The 17,668-nt window shown below is 44.2% G+C and overlaps 1 protein-coding gene across 2 annotated transcripts in view; it reads left to right on the top strand.

Moving 5' to 3' along the window:
- Positions 1-5,205: 5,205 nt before the first annotated feature.
- Positions 5,206-17,668, top strand: part of CPT1A (carnitine palmitoyltransferase 1A) — a 77,524-nt gene continuing 65,061 nt past the window's right edge. Inside the window, exon 1 of one of the 2 annotated variants that reach the window (XM_045014106.1) lies at positions 5,206-5,481. The gene's annotated coding sequence lies outside the window, so the exon portion shown is untranslated. The remainder of the gene's footprint in view (positions 5,482-17,668) is intronic. The other variant, XM_045014107.1, reaches the window with a different exon arrangement.

Below are 17,668 nucleotides of genomic sequence, written 5' to 3'. Positions count from 1 at the left end.
ACTATGAACTGGAATCCTCTGTTGCAACATAGAAGAGAAAGAAATGTGAAGGAAAAAAATGCTCTTAGTTCTGTTTATAAGGAAATCACACTGCTATTTTGGCCAGCTAGCAAACTGGAAAAACATCTGTTCATAAAACTGACATTGAACCTAACAATGTAATTCTCTCGATGCCATCAAGTCTCATGTAATTCTGTCTCAGGTTACTCAAAGTGGAGTGTTTGTTCATGCTAAACTGGTTGACTTCTGAAAAATTGAGCAATGAGGTTAATTCAAGTAAACACATCAATGGCTAACTTTATGTGGTTCCTATCTGGAATGTTCAGATTTCCAGATAAGATGCATGCCGACAGTTTTTACCAGTGTCTAAGGCCATGTCTACACTACCACTTTTGTTGGTATAACTTATGTCACTAAGGGGTCTGAAAAAACACACCCCATGAGCGACATAAGTTTCACAGACAGAAGTGCTGGTGTGGACTGCCACACGTGGAGGTGGTTTTATTATGCCGATGAGAGAGCTCTCTCTCACCAGCATAGAGCAGCTACACGAGCGATCTTACAGCAGCACAGCTGCATCGGTACACCTATGCCTCTGTATGCTTACTAGTGTGGACATGGCCTAAATGCTAATTTGTCCAGAGTAGACACAAGTAAATATAATGGAGGTCTTTCAGATACAGAAACATTGTAAGAAAATTTAGAGCAGGGAAGCCATATTGCACATAAGGTTGCCAGGTGTCTGGTTTCCTAGGTGCTGACCGGTCCGCTAAAAGTCTAGTTGGCCGCAGTGGTTGGCTCCATGCAGCTCCTGGAAGTGGCTGGCATGTCTCTCCAGCTCCTAAGTGCAGAGGCAGCCAGGAGGGCTCAACGTGCTGCCTCTGTACATGGTGCAGGCACCACCCCAGTCACTGGCTCTGCAGCTCCCATTGGTCGGGAACCGCAAGAGGTACATGCCGGCCGCTTCCAGGAGCTGCCTGAGGTAAGTGCCACCTGGATCCCACACCCTGAACTCCCTCCTGTGCTTCATCCCATTGCCCAAACCCAGAGCCCCCTCCTGCACCCAAACCCCTCAACCCTAGCCCTAGCCAGAGCCCTCATCCCCCTGCACCTTAACCATCTGCCCCAACCCTGAGCCCCTTTCTGCATCATAAACCCCTCATCTTCAGTCCCACCCCACAGCCCTCACCCCAACCCTCTGCCATAGCCCTGAGCCCCCTCCCACACTCCAAACCTCTCATCCCCAGCCAAAGCCCTCACCCCCTACACCCCTCCCCTCCCCCTCATCCCCTCTCACACCCCAAATCCCTCATCCCCAAAGCCCTCATCCCCCTGCACCCTAACCATCTGCTTCAACCTTGAGCCCCCTCTTGCATCATGAACTCCTCATCCCCAGTCCCACCCCACAGCCCTCACCCCACACCCCAGCCCTCTGCCATAGCCCTGAGCCCCGTCTCACACTCCAAACCTCTCACCCCCAGCCCCACCCCTGCACCTGCTCCCTCCCCCAAACTCCCTCCCAAAGCCTGTACCCCCTCCCTCCACACCCCCTCCCATCCCCAAACTTTCTCTCAGCGCCTGCATCCCTCCTCCACCCCAGACTTCCTCCCCCACCCAAACTCCCACCCAGAGCCTTGGGCAGGTAGGGGGCAGAGTTTTGGGGGGGCAGAGTTTGGGTAGGGGCAGGTCTGGGCACCATCAAAATTTCTACAAACCTGCCGCCCATGCTGGCCCTAGCCCACAGCCCATACCTCCTCCCATATCCCAGCCCCCTGCCCCAGCCTTGAGCCTCCTCACACACTCCGAACCCCTCATCCCTGGCCCCATCACAAAGCGCACACTCCTGGCCAGAGCCCTCACCCTCTCTGGCACCCCAACCCATGCCCCAGCCTGGTGAAAATGAGCAAATGAGTGAGGGTAGGGGAGAGTGAGTGACAGAGGAAGGAAGGGATGGAGTGAGTGGGGGTGGGGAGAAGGGGCAGGTCTTCGGGTAGGTGGTGGGGCCAGGGTGTTCAGTTTTCTGCAGTCAGAAAGGGTATGTCTACACTACCCGCCGGATCAGCGGATAGCGATCGGTTTATCGGGAATCAATATATTGCGTCTCATCTAGACGCGACATATCGATCCCCGAACGTGCTCCTGTCGACTCCAGAACTCCACCAGAGTGAGTGGCGGTAGCAGAGTTGACGGGGGAGCCGCGGCCGTCGATCCTGTGCCGTGAGGACGGGAGGTAAGTTGAAATAAGATACTTCGACTTCAGCTACGCTATTCAGGTAGCTGAAGTTGCATATCTTACATCGACCCCGCCCCCTAGTGTAGACCAGGCCAAAGTTGGCAATCCTAACTGCACATACAGTAGCCAAGGGAGTCTTGGAAAGGCAGGGGAAGCTTGTTGGATGTGATTAATTTTAGTAGCTCCAAATATGCTGAAATACACCAACAAGTTGTTTCAAACCACCTATTGCTAAGTGCAGGTAAATTAGACTTTTAGCTGATCATTCAGATCCCATTAGCTTGCCAGGGTCAGATGGAAGAGTCCTATGGAACGAGTCACATCATGTTTCTGCTGATGGTGTTCATCACATCTTTAGAAATGAGAAATACGCCAGCTACAGAAAAGAAATCTGAAATGTCTTCATTGGGAAATGAACGGCACCTCTAGCAGCACAGGACTCCTTAAGGCCATACTGCATGCCAGGACATGGATCATATCCCAGATATGAAAGGCAGCATCACAGCATACAGTAACTCCTCACTTAACGTTGTCGTTATGTTCCTGAAATATGCGACTTTAAGTGAAACGATGTTAAGCGAATCCAATTTCCCCATAAGAATGAATGTAAATGGGGGGGTTAGGTTCCAGGGAAATTTTTTTTGCCATACAGTACAGTACAGTACTATAGTTGGGAGGTGCCCCCGCCTTACTCCACTGGCACTGGAGACAGTGAGGCAGGCAAGGAGGCTGAAGTTGCTGTAGGCTAGGAAAAGCACGTTGCACAGCAGCAGAGGCAGCTTCCCCTACTCGGCAAGCACCGGGGTGGAGGGGCTCAACCCTCGGCCTGCCCACACCACCCATTCCCCCAAGCCTCCACCCTTAACCCGCCTCTTCTTCCCCCCCTTTACTCCGCACTCCATGTCCTCGCTCCTCCCTCCCCTGCCTCCTGCCAGCAGCAAGCCAGCTGATTGCTATGGGCAGGAGGCGGGAGGAGGAGGGGGAAAGCACTGATCTGCTGGGTCTGCCAGCGGGCGGGAGACACTGTAGGGGGGAAGCATAAGGGAGCTGATGGGGGGCTGCCAGTTGTGGACAAAGCAGGCAGCCAAACGACATTATAGTGAAGCATTGCACAACTTTAAATGGAGCATGTTCTGTAATTGAGCAGGGACATAAGATCGAAACAAGTTAAGTGGGGAGTTACTGTACTATTAACGGAGATGACTCATGGTCAATCTTTGTGGGTGAACACCTCCAGCAGCACCCACTATCATGCTGGGAGATGGCCCAAGCCAGGCTCTACTACAAAGGGTTTCACTTCAAGCAGTTTACCATCTGTCTCATGCCTGATTGAGTTACTGGGAAATGCAACATGGCCAAGTTATGAGAGACAGCAGCTCCAGTAATCCAGGGCAGGAGTGGCTGTAATATTAGTCAGGTAGGGAAAGTCAAGTTAGGTTTGCGTCTATGACTTCTCTGACCCCATATGATGCAAAGCTTCTCGGGGAATACTTCATGTTTATCAGTTGTAGCTGAAGTAGGATCAGAATTGTGACAAAGCAGTGACTCTAGCCTGGTGCTCTCTGATTTGGGACAGCTAGCATAGTTATTTGGTGAAATGATAAATAACCCCAGCATTTTCTTCCAAATGACATGCTTGAAAACCTGTTCCCTTCCACATATGGATGGTGTAGGAAAACATGCTGATTATGACCTGAGACATCTAGGAAGTCCTCCAGCAAAACAAGAGAAGACCAGACTTGATGTATTTGATATTTCAAAGGTTTAAAAAAAATCAGAAGAGAAGCCTTAATAAATAAATTCAGATTGACAGAATTACTTCCCTCACCAGGAAAATGAATGGCCATCCAGCTGTTATAAAATTCTAATGAAACAATATCACCCTTATTCAAACTGAAAAAGTTAACAGAGTTCAAACAAACTTTCAGTACTTTCTCGTGACAAAATGTAGATCCACTTTTTTGTACTCCTTTTATTATTCAGAATTATGTAAAGAACATGAAGTCTTTTTCCAGGAAGTGTGATATCTACATCTTTTCTTAAAATCCAATTGTTCTTTTTTGCAGTTCTTTGGGTAAATGATATTGGATCTCAGGTCTCTATTACCAGGAAGGTTCTACATATCTTGCACCTGTGTTTTCCAGTGTCATGTTTTTCACTCTTTCCAAGGTGTCCACAATGACAAATGTTTGTTTCAAAGAAGCTATTGTTCTTCAGTGAGACTGACTGTATTTATCTTTTGTACTTTATTGTATGGGTCAGGGGCTATTATTTCTCCCCTTGTTATAATTCTGTCAATGCTTTAACACTAAATAACGTCACCGAACTGGTTCAGCATTATGTAATGAGGCTCTAATTCAGCACTGGTCTGAGCAGGTACAATTCAAATTGACTTCAGTGGAAGTTACACCTAGTTATGTGAGGGGACAGTTAGATCCAGTGTTTCTGCTTTATTCCTTATCATCTTCTCCCAGTCTCTAAAATGATCCTGCCTAGCTTTTCTCAGGGCTATTATTTTTCTCCTTCAATATAAAGAAACCTCTATTCCTTATATCTTGGCTTTAAAGGACGGCACGATGGCCCCTGCATGAATTTCACACAGAATGATGGTCACCCTCCCACTTAGACAGTGTTTAACAATAAGCAAATATCCATGGCAGGATTCCCACATGAAAAGCAACGTGATTTGGTAAGTGGCCTTAGCATGAGCCCAGCTGTCCCCTGAGCACTACAGAGCCTGTTCCCTGCCTTTGCCTCGCATTAGTCCCTTTTCACCAGAGAGCAGCACCTCGCCCCTCCCTTCTAACACCCAGCCCCCCCGCCCCCAACAGCCCGTTGTCCCTCCCCTGCCCTGCCCTTTGCTACCATTTAGCCCCGCCTCCACTTCCCCAATTTAGCCCCGCCCTACGTCACAACGACGACGGCTTCAGGGGCGGGGACTCAGCGGAGGGGAGGAGATGGTTTCCTCCGTCCCCGCCCCCACGCGCCTCTTCCCTGCCCCTCTAGGCCCCGCCCATTCCCAGCGCTGCGCGCCTCTTTCCCCTGCTGGCCTCCGCCCCGCCCCGGCTGCTTGCGGCGGGCTCAGCCAATCGAGGCGCAGCCGGTAGCCGCGGCGCTCGCGCAGCTCCTTCAGTGCCTTGGCTGGGTGTGTGCGTGTGTGACCGGCCGACCGGCGCGCGCCCGTTCCGCCGCTTGCCCCGTAGCTGCCCCTGCCTCCGTCCGTCCCCTCATCGTCGCCGCGAGCCCCGGTAAGTGACACCCCTCTGCGCAGGGACACGGCAGCGGCCGGGTGGTAGAGCTGCGCCCCGTAGCAGGGGCCCCCCACGGCAGAGGGAGGGGCAGGGGCACGGCGGGGGGGAGGGACGGAGGTCGCTCCCTGGCAGGGGGCTGCGAGGGGGTTGAATCCCGCCCTAGTAGTGGGGTCCCCATTAGAGAAGGGTTTAGGTTGGGCGTGGTGGGGCAGGGCGATGGGTTGGGGGCTCCTCAGGCGGGGCTGGGGGTGGGTGAGCACTGCAGGGTCCTCTCATAGCGGGGGGCTTGGGGGTGGGGGGGGTGTACGTTGCCCTCAGCTTGACTGAATTCCAGAGCGGCATGTGCAGCTTTTCCCTGCAGTCAGCAACGAGGTTCCCTCCCTCCCCCTTCTCCCTGCTGGGGGGGGGGTGCCTGTCCTGTTGGGATCCTGAAAGCGACCCCTACCCAGGCAAGTCTCCCAGTCACTCTGCGGTGCTCCTGCAGGGGTGCTTCAGACTGCAGGCTCACTGCACCGGCTCCCGCACTGAGGAATGAATGAAACGTCAGTCATTTTGCCTCACCCACCCAGAGCTCCTTCAAGAGAAACGGTATCCAGCTGATCCACTGTCACCCCACGGCTCGGCCCCACCAGGGCCAGCGTCCACCTCATCTGAACGAGTGTTCGTTCTCGGACTGAGATCACTCTGGTTAAAAAGGCAACATTCTAAAATAAGGCCAAATGTAAAACTGTAACTGTGCAGCAGTGCCATTTTACAAGGAAATATCTATACATGCTACATGAAAGTTAAAATATTCAGGCCTGGAAAGTTGCAGAAACCTTTCATCTGTTGTGCTACAAAACACCCAGTTTCTGTGATCAAATACACAAAGTAAATTATACTCCATAGCATCTTATCTCTAGTTCTCTGTATGGTACAAGAAAGGGCAGGTACATCACAAAAATGTGACTTTTTGCATCTGACTGTATTTGTCTTGACTTCAGTTTTAGAACATTGAAGCTATAAATACGGGGAGAGGGGTAATGGTGGGATGGAGAAGGCTGTTAGAAGATAAATAACATGTAATTCATGGTTAGAATTTACCACAAGTGTAATTTGTAGCTCTAGGAGAGTGGGATAGTGTGAGTGGATCTTGGCTAAAAAACACCCAACCCTTCACAATCAGCTATCATGAGCTGCTTTCCAAATTTTCATTAACGTTTCCTGCCCACATGTGCTCTACCATGGCACTCTTTCTTATGTTTGGAATGGTCAGCTGTCATCCAGTAAGCAATCTAATTATGCTGGAACTGTAACATATTTGAACACTGTCTCATACTTGTCAGTATTCTTAGCTAACATCTGAATATAGAAAACACCTGGAAGTGAGGCACTTCTCCTGATTTCAAAATACTTCTCAAGATACTTAAAATCCTTTCAGTGCAATCTGTACACTGGTGTACGGCCTCTGGTGAATCTGCTGCACCGGGGGAGATTTTTCCAAAAAAACTAGTGTAGATATAGCCAAGTGCAAGAAATTTCAAGTCTTATAACTCAAATTCTGTTTCTACCTTGCAGCTGATTTGTGCTTTATGTGATCAGTGAATATACTTTTTTTTTGTTTTGTTTATTTGAAAGGCTAGATTTTGGAGTAAATTTCAACAGGAAAAATTACACTTTGCATCATGGTGTCTTTAAGAGTGCTAGGTCTAAGAATGGGGAATGTCTTTAAACTCTTTTTATTACACTATTCTCTTCCCTAAGTGTCTGATTACTTGTCTTCCCAGTTCTAAAAGTATATTTACTTTAATCAGCTTATAATACACTTTATTACCTGTAAATAATAATGGAGAGAAACTGCTCTCACTGATGTCAGTACTTACAGCAGTGAGGTTTCATGGCTTCCAGTCCTCAGACTGATGTTTCTGACTCTGTGGATACTGAAAATGATTGATTGAGATAACACAACTTAAAACCACTACTACAGACATGTGACTAGCATAAATATAGAATGTCAACAGAGATCCAGAGGGTTTCATTTGTAAGCTGTTATTAAAGTATTAAACTTCATACTAGTGCCTTATATCTGTATTTGGAGAGAGAATCAGATGCATTAGCTTGGGGATGGGACAGTCTGGGGAGAAGAAAGAGACCTGAAACCTAGAGGAGCAGACCCCAATCCTGTTACAAGTTCCAAGCTCTGCAACAGTCTTGGCATAGCTTGAAAGCTAACTACTAGTGCCTGAGCTTTCTAACACTTAAAATTTTGGGGAGCTACAGCTTTCACTTATGGACCTTTTCCTTAAATGAACAATTATATTTAGAAAAACCCTTGGAAATCAGACTGAACATTTTTTACCTACTATAAAGACTATTACCACAGAAAACAATTAGAGAAAAAAATCTCTTTCAGTTTTACTTTCGGCAAAATACCTCTTTTAGTATCAATTTCTTAGTTCTATGATGGGCTGTATCTTTTTTCTACTTTAAATTAAAGACCGCTTTATTCCCTCTGACTTTTTTTTTTTAAATGGGGAATGCATTTAAAGTCTGCTCTTAAACTCTCATTTCTTGTTAGTAGCGGCACGTCCCATTTTGTTAGACCGCTGGCAGTGAAACAGGATCTGTAGTCTGGAGTGTAAAAGACAAATTGAGCTTTTGTTGTTCAGTAGTGCATTCTGCAGCAGCATAACCTTTCACCTACTTTTCTGCAGCAGTCATGTGACTTTCTAGTGCTGTGGAGGAGGAGTGCGGTTTCAAGAAAAGAAATATCGGTTGCTCAGTGGAAGTGCCCTTCAAATGACACATCAGAGCTTCATAAAACTAAACTGCAGATCCAAATGTATTCTCAGTTATTTGGTCGGAGGGTAGAGGTAAAAAAAAGAACAAAAATGCATATGACTGTCCAATTCAAATGTTTTCCTGACAGGAAAAATGGTTAACCTTTACAATATGCCGAGGTAATGGAACTGGTGGCTTCTTGCTACTTTAAAAAATGATTATAAGCCCAACCTTGGAGAGTTTTTTATATAAAAAGCATCTTAAATGGAAGCTTTTTTTTAAATTGGCATGCATCTAAGTTGGGTATTGTAATTCAATAAGTCCTCTAGGACTTGCAGTATACTGTAAAGTATTCCTAAACTCCAGATTTTTAGGAGAACATGCATATAAACAATTGTAAAGCAGTCCTCCTGCGTGTTCAAATCAGCTTTTTTTTGTAGGGTCTATTTAAATAATGGCACCAGTGTTTGACTTTTTTGTGTGGTCTTTTTAGTCTCTGGGGCAAATGAAAAGTCTACCTCTTGAAGGCCTCTAGTATTTATGCCTCACCCACTTGCACTGTAAATCAAATAATCTGCTGCCTGAGGTGACCTCACTGTTTTTTGTCCCCATTGGCCCTGCTTAGCAGTCATACTGATAGCAGTTTTGAGCGCCCCCCCCTTCCCCCCCCCCCCCCCCCCCCCCGAGAATGTATGCTTAGCTGATAAAAAGCCTGTCACTCCAGTTACCTAGGTTAATGTACGGGAGGGTAAGCATTACAATTCTCTGTTACTGCTGGAGTATTAGAGAAGCTAATTAGTGGAATGTCATTATTCCGGTAATGTAAACGTGTATCTTTCACAACAGCAAACCAACCCTGCTCCCCAATCCCACCTCCAAAAAAACCCACCCACTAGTCTTCAGCTCTTTTTTTGCTGCAGAGCAAAATATTTGTATGGTGTTTTGGTTTTACATATCTGGCTTTTATGTAGCAGAATGTACTTTAAACTTCCAGAATGTCATAAAAGGTGGCTTTTGCATGGATGTATAGAATAACATGCATTGTAGTACAGGTCTGAAGTAATGCCTTTTTCTAGGCTTGTACTATATAGAAAAGAACATATCTGGGCAGAGAATAAGGAAAATATCTTTCTACTAGTATTTTCCTGATAAGTGAACGTCAGAGCTGCAGCAATTTTGCCTTTGAACTGAGTTGAGCTGTGTGTCTGACAGTCTGTGTTGTTAGACTGTACATTTTAGTGCCTTTCCTCTACCTGTATCATGCTGCTGTGGAAGTGTGCTGGAGTGACAGTCCTCTAGTATTTATGCAGTAAGTACAGCTCAGGCTGCTGCTGTCAGGTTCCCCCATTCTTATTTGCCCATGTGCCTCTACCTTGACAAAATAGTTTATTCTTAGACTTGGTAGAATTTGATTTTTTTAAATAATTTTGATGAGTAATATTGTTTGTTTTTAAGCATTTTTAAAAATTTACCTGTTTAAAATTTCACAGTTATACAAAATTAGGAGTTTTAAACATTTTTTTCTGGATTTCCGTTGATTTAAATTTTCACAGTTGTGGGAAAATATTACGGGAGGGTGTCAGGCAATTATTTAATGACAGTAGATGCTGAGATTCAAAAAGTTAAGCTTTATAACAGTTAAAACCCAAAATGTCAATATCAGATGTCAAAATATACAGTAGAACCTCAGAGTTATGAACACTTTCGGAATGGAGGTTGTTCGTAACTCTGAACAAAATGTTACTCTTGTTCTTTCAAAAGTTTACAACTGAACATTGACTTAATACAGCTTTGAAATTTCACTATGCGAAAGAATAATGCTGCTTTTAACCATCTTAATTTAAATGAAACAAGTACAGAAACAGTTTTCTTACCTTGTCAAATCTTTTTTTAAACTTTCCCCTTTTAAGTAGTTTACGTTTAACACAGTACTGTACTGTATTTGGGTTGGGTTTTTTTTTGGTCGCTGCTGCTGCCTGATTGCATACTTTCAGTTCCAAATGAGGTGTGTGGTTGATGGGTCAGTTTGTAACTCTGGTGTTCGTAACTCTGAGTTTCTACCGTACAAAGCAAATATCCTTAGATCAAACTATAAGTGCTCAAGTAGCACTTTTTTTTGTTTGCCTATCTGAAATATGTCATCAGTTTGTGTACAGTGAAATCAACATTTACTGATTAAAAATCTAATCCTTCTAAGCATACTTAGGCTTGGTTTACATTAGCAACTTATATTAGTATATCTTCTCACTCAGGGGTGTGAAAGATCCATACTCCTGAGTGATGCAGTTATACTGACCTAACTCCCAATGTAGACAGCTCTATGTCAATGAGAGAACATCTCCGATCAACCTAGCTACCAGCTTTCGGGGAGGTGGAGTACCTACGGAGAAGCCCTCCTGTTGGCGTAGGTAGCATCTTCACTGAAGTGGTACAGCTGTACTTAAAAATGCGGCAGAAGCATAGAGAATCCCTGAGTTTGCCAGCTCATTTTGCATAGGCCTCCAAACAGGTAAAAGTTACATGACTTGGTTACTCTGGTTTGGAATTGGTGACTTAGATGTAGAAAACACTATAACCATTTACCAGTCAGTTCCCCTATATGCAGCTGTACAAATAGGGCAGGATGAAACACACCATTCAATTTAGATCAGTGCCTTTAAACAAAACCTAAAAAACTTAGTTCTGTTTCACATTGGACTATCACAGCAGCACACTACTTCTAGAAGAAAAGCAGAATTTTTATTGAACTCCATTGAGATACAGGAAGAAATAATAATAAAAAATAGTACAATCTCTTGCCTGTGCAATTTATAGAACTTTCATTTTTCCCTCTCTGCCATACCCCCCAGCAGATGGTTTTCTTTTCTCTCAAGAATTGCCTGAAGGGGAAGGGTTTTATAGTTGCTAGTATAGTAGGCAGAACAGCCTGGAGAAACAATACCTCCAAAAGGGGTATCTCCGTCCTTACTTGGCATTTGGCCCCCAGCATCATTTTACTCTGTATGTTAGCTAAACTGGTTTGAGTCCTTAGAATCCTTGCTGGGGACACTGGGTTGTTACTTTCAGCCCTCTCCACTCGTGATCAGCTCTGACCTGCTGACTAAAGATGGTTCAGCAAGGGAAACAGGTCTGTTTAATATCTGCACCTGAGGACATGGTGTATATATGTGTGAAAGGGTAGTATGGTTTTGAAGTTTGTATTTGGGACTACTCCCTTGTTTGTCACTAAGTTTCCTGAAACCCTTCCCACTCTTCACCTCTGACAACATAGTCTCACTGTACTGGGAGTAGCAGTCAGTTTATGAAACCCAAGAGACTGGGGTGGTTCAAAGTCAAAGCTTTTTGTGTGTGTGTGTGTGTATCTGTATATGTCTTCATGACTTCTCCAGTGGGGCGCTATAATGGACTGTTCTTTATTACTGTATAACCCTGTATCAGTTATCAGTTGATAGTATTGGACTAAACAGGATGTCTTTCTTCTCCCACTTCAACTGAAGATTCTGTGCCAACTCCACAAGGATATCAGACCCAGCTGGTTTGGGAATAATGTGTTCTCTATGCCAAGGGTTCTTAACGTTTTTTCTGAGCCCCTCACTCCCGCAACATGCGTAAAACCTACACGGACCACCTGTGCCGCAACAATTGTTTTATTGCATATCCAGTAGATTAAAAGCTAGGGCTGGTGTTAGGGGGTAGCAAGCAGGGCAACTGCATGGGGCCCTACGCATAGCTAAGTTGCTTGGGCTTTGGCTTCAGCCCCCAGTGGTGGAGCTCGGCTTTGGCTTTCTGCCCTGCACCCCAGCGAGTCTTAACACTGGCCCTGCTCTATGGTTTATATTGGCGCACCCCCTGAAACCTTTTCAAGGCTCCCAAGGGAGCCCAGGAACCCACAAAAGAGTGCTGTGTTGGGTGACTTGGTTACAACACAATTCTGTTTAATAGGGTAGGTGGGTCTTTAATCATATTCCCAAACCATAGTAAGAACTTGAACCATGCAAGTTATTAGCATGGTTTGGGAACTCTGAAGCCATTTTTGCACTTCAAAATGGAACTTTGTAACCAGATCCCCCATTATGCTTCTGCTTGGGCCTCAGTGAGTTTTTGTTGGTCAGGTCTACATGCAGGTCAGCATCACTGGTTTTTGTTTCTTTCCCCCTCACCCTCCTTCCCCCTCCTCAGCATTGCCCAAATTTAGGAGGGGAAAGGAGGTAAGTGGCAGAATTAAAGTAGAAATCTGGGTAAAACTTCCAAAAGGATCTCCCATAGAATGCAGGCCAAGAACAGCTAATATGAACAATGCACATTCTCAGCTGCCCAAGGCTGACCACAGGAATCCAGGGATACACTTACACTACAATAAAAAGACCTACAGCATAGCCTCAATTGGCATGGGCTTGCGGGCTATAAAATAGCAGTGGAGATGTTCAGGCTTGGACTGGGGCCAAGACTTGGACACCTTCCCTCCCTTGTGGGGTCTCAGAGTCTGGACTCCAGCCCAAGCCTGAACATCTACGTTGCTATTTTTAGGCCTGCAGCCAAAGCCCCGTGAGCTCAAGTCAGTTTACCTGGGCTCTGAAACTTGGTGCCACAGGATTTGTATTGCAACGTAGATATAGTCAAGCTCACAATACATAGGTGCAGCTTGTTTGCCATTGGCCCCAGCAAGCCACCCAAAGACTCAGACATCAGGTTGCCTGTAAACATTCTGGCTTGCAACACATCCCCAGTGTTGCGGCACATGTGTGAAGGACTTTGGCTCATCACTGTAGATGCACACTGTAAATGCAACTCTTACCCCAAATAACTTTTAAAATATTACTTTCCCAAAGGGACAGTGTCAGACACTAAGTCAGATTAATCCAGGGTAGGTGGTATGAGTTTCAAAAGGATGAGAGCCTTGGGTCGAGCCCCAGTTATGCTAAAAAAAAATTAAAAACTATTAAATTTGGATGATGTGACTTTGGGGTGGGGGGTGCTGTATCTTGGGAACCCCTGGCTCAAACAACCTAAAAGGTGGACTACTAACTATACCATGGACTACCCCGAGGCGCACAAGTTTTTACGACAAATCAGTCAGCATGCAGATTTTAAAGTACTTTTCAAAATTTGGCTGTTAAACAGTAAGCTAGTGCCAGTCTTAACTGTAGTGGTGCTATGACCCCAGTATAATTGTTTGCTAGAGTCAGTCAATTTAATTTTGTTTTCATCCAAGTTAAATAGTAGTTAAACTGAATGTTTCTTTAATTCAGGTTTGAGGGCTATGTACATCTGAAACATCAATTCTGTCTATGTCTGATTATGTCTGTATTCCTTTTGCTCCATCCTTTTGCTAGAGCCATCAGATTCAGCTGTCAAGTAGAACATTTTGGCTCATGCAAGTCTCAAGCCATTTCTGTGCAGTGAATATTTGTTTTCACTTTTGCTTTGCAAATTTCTCTGAACAGTGTTGCCTGTCTGATGTATTAATAGTCTTAAAATACAACTTTCTCATAGCCACTGTAGTATCAGTTGTACCGATAAGAATTAAGTGCAGTGAGTTTGTGTGTGTCTTGGGCTGTTTACCTGCTAAAGTTGAATAGCATGATTAGATATCAGTAAGGATGAGTAGAATTTGAGGAAAATAGGGTACACTGCTTTGAAATGGAAATACTTAAGTGAATAACAGCACTTGGAGGGCTTTCACAGGCAAACTTAGACATCAGTTTTTGCAGGGGTGTCACGGAAATGAGATAGCTACCCTGATTCTGAGCTTCTGCTGTCTTACCACTATTTTTTAAACTTGGAAAGCTATTAGTACTACTACTTTCCTGTCATGAATGACTAATATAAATAGCCAATAGTCAGAATCCTCTTTCTATCTGGGTCCCCATTTAAGTGCTTCAGAACTAAGTGCTTCTTCACACAATTTTCTGAGGACATGAGTTCTAGCATTCTTTGAATGGCATAGCAAGAAGTGTTCAATTAAGCTTCCTAATAGCTTAATTTTATATACATGAGTATATAAAATTCTAGGAAAACCTGTTCCCCAGTCTAAGGTATGTTTGGCATTCTACTGAATTGCATATTTTTGATTAGCTTCATGTTATGAGGTCGTTGTTCAAATACTGCCTTATGTGAGCAACAGATTCACACCAGTGAAGAATTTTTTGGCATCTTTAAGCATGAATAGTCAGCTACCCTTAGGGCCAAATTCTGCCATGATGAAGGTGGATAAAGCAGCCCAGAAGTTAATGGAGTTGTACTCAAAACAAGCCTGAATGTGACCCTAAATTACCAAACTGATACTCCAATGAACAGAATTCTCTAGTATGGGCTGTGTAGAACAAACTATTAATTGAATAGTGAAAACTCTGAAATATACCTCTACTCTGTCCTCGAGAGCCAAAAAATCTTACCGCGTTATAGGTGAAACCGCATTATATCAAACTTGCTTTCATCCGCCGGAGTGCGCAGCCCTCCCCGCCCCCCGAGAGTACTTCTTTACCGCATTATATCTGAATTCATGTTATATTGGGTCACGTTATATTGGGGTAGAGGTGTATAAGTTAGAGATCACAACTGTTTTTTATTACTCATCTCCCATGTTGGCTTGGTTGGGCAGTAGTGGATTCAGTTACCTTTTTTTCTAATTGTGCAGAGTATTAATTCCTGTAGAGCAGTGTCTTCAGTTCTAGAGCTTAGTCTTCATTAGGAATGTTATCCTACAATTTCACGCCATGATCACTGATTGAGCATCAGCAGCAGGAGCATTAGTGTAGATAGGGCTTCAAGCAGACATCACAATTTTAACTACTGTTTCATTGAGCCCTGGTCTACACCACAAACTTATGTTGCTCAGGGGTGTGGAAAATCCACAGCTGTGAGCAATGAAGTTATACCATCCAAACTCCTTTTTGGGCTCATGATCCATTTGTAAATGTTTATGGCCTGTCACGACCCAGGAAATAGTCTCGGGGTGGAGCCCTGGGATGGTTTCAGTCGAGTCCTCGCTTCCCACCCCCGAGTGGTTTGGGTCGGGTCCTGCCCGGCACTCACCCCACAGTGGTGGCTCCTGCAGCTTCTTTGCTGTGGGGCTGGCTGGGGTTGGCTTTAGGCGCTGCAACCTCCAGGATTGCATCGCTGCTCTGGTTTGGCCCCGCCCCACTGACTGGACCAAGTTTGTGTGAGTAGAGTTGTGACTTGGCTCATGGAGTTTCAGTGCCACTCACTCAAATTTGGCCTACCCAGACTCCCGACATCATGACAGTTGGGCCACAGCTCAGTGGTGCTGGGACCCCAGAAGTTGTAGTGCCTGGCGCAAGGAGATGAACCCAACCAGCCCTGTAGGACAGGGGCTATCATGTGACCCTTTGAAACATTCTGGCAACCTAATTTTGGGTTCTGATCCATGGGTTGAGAAACCCTGTACTAGTGCCCCCACTCCCATCGTTGTTACCACAGTAGAGCTAAAATTTTCATAGCAATGTTGGAAACTTTATTGGGGGGGGAATCCTAGTATAGGCACAGCCTTGAGATGTTTTGCCCCCTACATCTTTTAATTTTGTCTCTTTCCTATATTCTAAATTGACAGGTAATTTTTATTTCTCTTAGAAAACTTGCCATTGTTTTGACTTTTCAGTTAATTGATTTTACTGGTTGATAGCCATTTGATTTGAAACTTGCATCATCTGTTTGAAGTAACTTGATAATTACAGTGTGCAAATGAATTGCTGGCTGTCTCATCTGACTTTGTTTTCTGAAGCACATTTTATCTATTTTCAAGTTGATGAGTTTACAAATATTTTAATATAGTAGGCCACATTGTAAAAGGCCACCAACTTGAAAATCACATTTTTTCCTGAAAATCTTGTTCTTGCTATTAAAAATACCTACAACTTTTAAAATTGAAAGACAAAAGAAAAATGTATTTCACTTTTTTCTGTTTACTTTTCACTTTTGACTGCAGTATCTATGCAGCTGGCAAGGGTAGAGTGCTAGCAGGGCAACGGGCAGAGTTAAGTCTGCTCTTGCAGACACCCATGCACACAAATAGCTTGTGAACTGCGCTAACAGTGAATTGAGAGATTATAATTATTATTTTTGCAAGTGTAGATGCCGCCCAATAGTGCGTTTAACATCAATGGTAGCAGACAGGGAGGGAGCAGTGGGCCTGATTGTACTTCACAGATTGTGTTTCATGGAAACATCAAACAAGATGAGTTGATAGACTTCAGTTCTTCTGCAGCATCCAAACTGGGATAGACATAAGGGAGTTCAGCTTGATGTATGTGTAATCATAGTTATATTTTAAGAAAATTATTACAGTACTATAAAAATCCAGCATTTTACTTTTATGTGAATCCAGTGCTGTATTTTTGACATAATGAGGTGGTCACTTTTCTATGAGAGAGCGTGAATAACCACTGAGAGTGAGATGTCTGTTGGAACTGTGGACCTTATTCATAAGGAATAGGACCTGGTTTCTGAAAATGAATTTGCATATGAAAAAACAGGAATGTCAGAGAATGAGATTTTTTTTTTTACTATTTTTTTCTTTTGGAGCTTACTGCGAGTTTGTTGGAGATCTGAAGAGGCAGCAAGGCAGGCTGTTCCACTATCTCATCTCTGAACTGCCAGGTGAATGACTCTCATGTTTTTCCCCTCTATGATGATTATGCTTTTGTTTCCACCCAGCTGTACTTAGCTGAAAGTAGAAACTATGATAAATTCCTGAGATAAGGGAAAAATAAGGCAAACAGCAGTGTGTTCACCTTTTTGCTGTTCTGTGGCATATGACCTTTATCAAACCCACATCCAGGTGAAGATATTTTGATTAAGGCTAATGATTACTGCTGTGTGAGATCTTGCAGTATAATTTTTTGCAGTTCATCTGTTGCTTATAATGGAAAGGAGATTGCTGGCATGGCTGTGTAGAATAGTTGCTTACCATTGAACTGTGAAACTGATGGCAAAGTGGAAGTAATCTGAAAGTGGAAGTCATTCTGAAACATTGGCACTGACTGTGTTGTGTTTTAGCTACTGCAGTTTTACTGCCAGCTGGAATGTCTATCTTAAGTCAGTTGCTACAGGATGACATGGTTTGTATACTTTGCTTAGATGGCATAGAAAGTCTTGACTAATACACTTATGAGCCACAACAACAGGAATCGGAAGAATCCTCAGAGTATGCCAAAATTCTCTTCAATCTGCCTCCAATCTGTAAAATTTTTGTGGGGATTTTTATTTATAATCGGACTTATTATTTATTTTTATATCATATGTCAAGACACAAAAAAGGTCACTGAAAAAATGTTTGGCTTTCTAACCTGCCTTTGCTGCAGATAGAATAAGTAGAAACAGTTTCATAAATCACACAGGCACAATGTTTTAGTTTCTAGCAATATAACTGTCTTTTCTCTCTAGTTTTTAAGATAGTTAAATATTC

The sequence above is a fragment of the Mauremys mutica genome, chromosome 4, assembly GCF_020497125.1.
Source record: "Mauremys mutica isolate MM-2020 ecotype Southern chromosome 4, ASM2049712v1, whole genome shotgun sequence".
Classification (NCBI taxonomy): domain Eukaryota; kingdom Metazoa; phylum Chordata; order Testudines; family Geoemydidae; genus Mauremys; species Mauremys mutica.
The sequence above is the reverse complement of the archived record's forward strand: the minus strand, read 5'-3'. Positions and strand labels throughout refer to the sequence as shown.